Source organism: Limulus polyphemus, unplaced genomic scaffold, assembly GCF_000517525.1.
Source record: "Limulus polyphemus unplaced genomic scaffold, Limulus_polyphemus-2.1.2 Scaffold11428, whole genome shotgun sequence".
Taxonomy (NCBI): domain Eukaryota; kingdom Metazoa; phylum Arthropoda; class Merostomata; order Xiphosura; family Limulidae; genus Limulus; species Limulus polyphemus.
Genome location: NW_013677038.1, coordinates 3,962 through 10,818, shown reverse-complemented (window position 1 = coordinate 10,818; position 6,857 = coordinate 3,962). Strand labels below are relative to the sequence as shown.

Here is a 6,857-nt window from a genome sequence, read left to right as displayed (position 1 = left end):
GTAAGTTAACACCAATGTAGTTGACCTAATAGAAGATTATATAAGATAGTACTAGTGTAGTGGATCTAATACATCATGTATGTTAGTTAAATGCCATCATGACTTACATAGAGTTATATAGACGGGCAGATACTAATTCAAAGCATTACATCGATATAAAATCATTTATTATTTAGTATGTTGTAATAGTGATTTGCATATAATTTTTATACAATTTGTTTTTGGTTAGATGATTCTTGGAAAGCAAATGTAGCTATTGTGGGAGGAGTTCTTGGAGGACTCCTAGCCCTGGTTATCATCGTTTTCGTCATTATTTTCTACAAGTAAGGGTTAATTTTTCTATTTGAAAAATATACTAAATGTTTACACGAAACTGTCTTGGTTTTAAATATTTGTTGTTTAGTTTACTGATAATAGATTTAAAAATAAACTACCACCTACGTCAAAAACGTATGCTACAGTAATTAGCTGTGTAACATTGAATACGTTATCTAATACAAGTTTAAAATCTATTGGCCAAAGTATAGATATTCAATCACTTGTTGCCATCTTTTGATAACAAAAAAGATTTTTTAAGAATGTCAATTTAAAAGTAATACAGTTAGGTTTGTTTTACGAGAAAATGTGCGTACAAGATGTATTCAACTTATTCTAGTGAATTCAATAAAACTTACCGGTTTCAGATATTATTCAATAACATGAACTAATTTGCATTCGAGTCGAAAAGCTATTTTACAATTATGTTTCCCAAATAATATTTTAAATGAAACCTAGTGGTCACATTTAAAAGCTTCAAATTATCTCATTTGCTATTTACAGCCTTCGAAAGAAGCAGTCTCAAACAAGAACTGTGATGGATTCCGAGGACAAAAAGTGACTGGACCAATCACATCGCGAGTCACCAGACGCGGCTCGCGTCTACACCCAATCATGAACAACTCCTGTTAATACTATAGTTTGATTTTTCCTGTCTTTAAAACTCATGACAGACAGTGTTACTAATAATTAGGGCTAACGTTTTCATTAAAAAATGTTCTAGCAAAAGACAAAACCCATTTGAAGGAATTAATTGTCAGACAACGTTTCTAATAATATGCAGAAAGCGAAAATTTTTTCATCTGTTTCAAAAATTGTCTTCATTGTTTATGTTGTTTCTGCTACAGTTCAAGGGAAATATCAATTCATTAATAAATGCCAAATTTTTAATTCTCTAGTCATTAGTGCTCTGTTGATATATTAGCAAGTAAAATATATGATTATTTCAATACGTTAATTTAGCCAGTTATGTATAATCTAGTGTAAAATGTGAAATAAGATATAAATAAAGGTTATCACACAATAAGAGAAGTCTTCTTTTGACTCGTATAAAGATCATAGTTATGGTTCATATAAAACTAAAGATTAGAACATCTCAAAATAACATTAATAAAACGTAAATATAATGATATGTTGGAGTGTCTGTATAGTAGTCCGTTTGTAGGATATTTGAACAACGTTTATATTGGCCATCTTCATCATGTCGGAGTGTCCGTTTGCAGGATACTTGAACAACGTTTTTATTGGCCATCTTCATAAGGTCGGAGTGTCCGTTTGTAGAATACTTGAACAACGTTCTGACTGGTTATCTTTATCAGGTTGGAGTGTCGATAATAATGTGTAGTTTATAGCGTCACGTGGTACAATCACTGAGTACATAAGGTGTAAATCCTGAAAACATGAATAAATATTTTAAATCATCAAATAATCTCACAAACGTTTCTTCACTCAGTTTATTTAATAATAATAGAGTGAACTGTGATGAAACGTTCAGTTCACAACGAAGTTGACTCGCTAAGTTTAAGGCAATTTTTGTAATTGAATATTTTTGGAAAAAATGTGTTTTCTTTCCTCACGTTTGTTGTCACTTACAAATACATGTGTTTATTATCAACTGTGATGTTCTTAACATTATATTGGTCATGATTTACCTAAACTATTTAGGAACGTTATGTATAGGCTTAAGGTACCGTATAACGTGATTCAGAAAATAACAAAAAAGATATAATTATGAAGAAGTATCTTGGTTTTGTTTTTTCTGAAGGTATTTATTGTATATTTTTGTTTTAGACTTCTTGGAATCGACTCTCCTGTGTGTGAAATTATATTACACGTCATACTAGTACATCCTATTCTAGCGGACGTTTCTAAATTCTTATTGTATATAAAAATATATTGTTGAAAACTTTCTATAATTGAAAACATTTCGAAATTCTAAATATACGTATGTATATTTCTGTTGGAATCATTCTGTTCTTGTGGACTTTCTAAGTCCTTGATATATATACAAGTAAACTGTTCAGTCCATCCTGAACTTGAGGACGTTTCTAAGTTCTTGATATATACACATGTAAACTGTTCAGTACACCCTGTACTTGTGGACTTTCTAAATGTTTAATATGTCGGCAAACAGACGATTAAAATACAACAGAAAATAAAAGGTGGAAAATAATTATACCACGAAAAATGGCTAATACGAAATAGATGGTTTAATATTCACGCCCTTCCTCGGGTGATTTTGGGTACATGAACGGCTTTTGTCACCGATATTTATGTTTCAAAACTCTCACCTGTTAAAAGACGCCTCACATTGATTACTACGGCTGGGGTACGATTCGATGCAGGTCTCTTTCTGGATGGTTCTGGTGTCTCAAATTGATCCATATTATTTTGTTTCTCAATTCCGTCTAGGAAGAAAGGTACACTAGGAATTGAGCAGAATAGCATAATCTAACATTGTAAACAGTGAAAAGATAAAACAATGCCAGTAGCATGTTACACTGGGAAAAGAACAAAATAAGTTCTTATATAATGATATACTGGAAAATAAGCAGAAGAAGCACCTGTAACATGGTGCAAAGGGAAAGAAAGAAATAACACTTCTAACATGGTACACAGGAACAGAAGTTGAATAAGATCGTGTAACATGATACACTTTCTAAGAAACTAGGGTGCTACACTAACGATGAAAAACATATATATATACACATGCAACAGTAAATATTGTCAAACAATATTACCAAAAAGTATTTGTAACATGGTACTCTAGGAAAGGAAAAAATAACACAATGCTTATAAGATGATATGTTAAGAAAAAATAAATATTCTATTGAAAGTACCAGTAAATGTTTTTAAAGTAATGTAATAGTCTAATTCAGTTCCACAAAGATAAAACAGACAACACCTCCAGTTGGTTTTATATATATAATAAAAACATCTGCACATGATAATACCATACACCATATAATTATTTTAGTTACCAGTTTTAGTTATGATAGGTATGTGATGACAAAGAACTGATTAGAAGATTGTGGGATTTTTTGAGTGATAGCAAGTTTATTCTAACCCTAGATATACGTGTCTTAGATAAAAATTTTGATGAGGTTGAAAACGGAATACAAAGTAAATAAAGATAAAATAAGTATTTAAAAAGTCAAGGTTTAAGGTATTTATTAACGTGGATTACAACAAACATGGTAGCTTTACGTCAGTAGGAAAACATTAATTAGCACCCATAATCATGTATTAAATCAGCTACTTTGGTGTTAATTTACATACATGATTTAATAGATCCAATAACTGGCATTTAACTTACATACATGATGTATTACATCCACTATACTGGTGTTAACTTACATACATGATGTATTAGATCCACTACACTGGTACTATCTTATATAATCATGTATTAGGTCAACTACATTGGTGTTAACTTACATACATGATGTATTAGATCCACCACACTGGTCTTTACTTACATACATGATGTATTAGATCCACTACACTGGTACTATCTTATATAATCATGTATTAGGTCAACTACATTGGTGTTAACTTACATACATGATTTAATAGATCCAATAACTTTTACAGCTATATAATAAATATCTACCATCCATATAACCTTAAATAAGTTGTGATGTTACATCTATATAAGAAATATCTACCATCCATATAACCTTAAATAAGTCATGGTGTTACATCTATATAATAAATATCTACCATCGATATAACCTTAAATAAGTTATGATGTTACATATATATAATAAATATCTACCATCCATATAACCTTAAATAAGTTGTGATGTTACATCTATATAATAAATATCTACCATCCATATAACCTTAAATAAGTTGTGATGTTACATCTATTTAATAAATATCTACCATCCATATAACCTTAAATAAGTTATGATGTTACATATATATAATAAATATCTACCATCCATATAACCTTAAATACGTTGTGATGTTACATCTATATAATAAATATCTTCCATCCATATAACCATAAATAAATCATGATGTTACATCTATATAATAAATATCTACCATCAATATAACCTTAAATAAGTTGTGATGTTACAGCTATATAATAAATATCTACCATCCATATAACCTTAAATACGTTGTGATGTTACATCTATATAATAAATATCTACCATCCATATAACCATAAATAAATCATGATGTTACATCTATATAATAAATATCTACCATCCATATAACCTTAAATAAGTCATGACGTTACATCTATATAATAAATATCTACCATCCACATAACCCTAAATAGGTCATGTTATTGGAAGCAGTAATAAATAGTCTTGTATAGCAAGATATGGATTATTTACTGTGTTTTTGATGATTCATTTGTGTCTGTTCATTTCGTGAGGCTTAAGAAAGAGTAAATATATTGAATTTATTAATATATATTTGGTTTACAACCAGCAGGTATTGATACACAGTTACTACTGTTACCATTAATAAACATTGTAAATATACTGCAGATTTATCACTAATTTAAAATATACGTATGCTAAGTCAACAGTATTGAATAATGTGAAAATCTCACAAGTCCTTAATAATTTAAGTCAAACTATCAAAGATGTAATATAAATAATAAAGATTGAAAACTTACATTCAGTATCTGTCTGTTCACATTTTCTTCCCTTATAGCCAGTATTACAGCTGTAAAAGGTATTATCATATATCACTTTTTATAATATCCACATGTGTAAATAAGACAAGACCAAATTATCTTCTAATCCACTATGAAAAACAGTTTCTGGTTTTAACTGTAGTTCTATGTTCGTGTAAGAAGGAAGTGTTGGTTTTAATTGTAGATTTCTGTTCATGTAAGAAGGAAGTGTTGGGTTTTAACCGTAGTTTTATGTTCGTGTAAGAAGGAAGTGTTGGGTTTTAACTGTAGATTTCTGTTCATGTAAGAAGGAAGTGTTGGGTTTTAACCGTAGTTTTATGTTCGTGTAAGAAGGAAGTGTTGGGTTTTAACTGTAGTTCTATGTTTGTGTAAGAAGGAAGTGTTGGGTTTTAAGTGTAGATTTCTGTTCATGTAAGAAGGAAGTGTTGGGTTTTAACTGTAGTTCTATGTTCCTGTAGGAAGGAAGTTTTGGGTTTTAACTGTAGATTTATGTTCGTGTAAGAAGGAAGTGTTGGGTTTTAACTGTAGTTCTATGTTCATGTAAGAAGGAAGTGTTGGGTTTTAACTGTAGTTTTCTATTCATGTAAGAAAGAAGTGTTGGGTTTTAACTGTAGTTCTATGTTCGTGTAAGAAGGAAGTGTTGGGTTTTAACTGAAGTTTTATGTTCGTGTAAGAAGGAAGTGTTGGGTTTTAACTGTAGTTTTATGTTCGTGTAAGAAGGAAGTGTTGGGTTTTAACTGTAGTTCTATGTTCATGTAAGAAGGAAGTGTTGGGTTTTAACTGTAGTTTTCTATTCATGTAAGAAAGAAGTGCTGGGTTTTAACCGTAGTTCTATGTTTGTGTAAGAAGGAAGTGTTGGGTTTTAACTGTAGTTTTCTGTTCATGTAAGAAGGAAGTGTTGGGTTTTAACTGTAGTTCTATGTTCATGTAAGAAGGAAGTGTTGGGTTTTAACTGTAGTTCTATGTTCGTGTAAGAAGGAAGTGTTGGGTTTTAACCCCAGTTTTCTCTTCTTCTAGGTAGGAAGCATTGTTTTCCAAGATGTTAACTCTTGCTATCTTATGAACTAATTTCCTGATAAACAAGATCAGAACCATGTATCTATTATATTTTATTTTTTGAGTGTTGGAGTTTCATATACCTTCTTGGAATATTGAAAACAAATGTTCGTAACATAAATAGATTGTTAACAGTTTAAAATGTATTTATCTAAATGGAACGACATGTAATTCTTATTTCAACATTATCAAAAATTAGGACAATTGGTTTATATTTTTTTGAATTCCACAATTCTTCCTTATAACATAAATATTTAAAAGATAAAACTCTAATGAACATAGATTCTTGTGCTAAAACATGATATTATATTTTTTCTGTGTTTTTCTAGTATCTCAATACTTCTTTTCGGGGATACTCACCGACAGTAGAAGTTGTCTTCGATAACTTCACATCTTCCATTAACACACGGGCTTGGGTTACAGATTCCTGAACAGATGACAAACAACAAGGAAATTAATTCATGTATATTAATAATTTGTAATATAAGTTATGTTCATTTCCTTATATTTAATTTTACACCTGAGGCTACATCCAATAAAAAGTAAATATCTTATTCTACATCCAATAAAAAGTAAATATCTTATTCTACATCCAATAAAAGTAAATTTTACAGCTAATAAACCCGTTGTTGTTTTTCTTTCTGTTTTGTAAAAATCTTTTTGAAAACATGAAACCGAAGTGTTAATATTGAAAACAGGATCATACTTAACTAGTGAGGAGGAGTTGTACTTTTATGGATCCAGTATTGATGATGAAGAAGTTGGATGAGAAGAAAGAGATATTGTATTGAACTTAGCTAACCTTAAAAGAACTTTTGAAACTTAG

General features: G+C 30.0%; 1 long non-coding RNA gene across 1 annotated transcript; it reads left to right on the top strand.

Annotated features, from left to right (window-relative positions):
* Positions 1-224: 224 nt before the first annotated feature.
* Positions 225-1,342, top strand: LOC111083825. The gene is made up of 2 exons (XR_002609269.1): positions 225-323; positions 820-1,342. It is a non-coding gene; the product is annotated as an uncharacterized LOC111083825 (long non-coding RNA).
* The last annotated feature ends 5,515 nt before the right edge of the window (positions 1,343-6,857 follow it).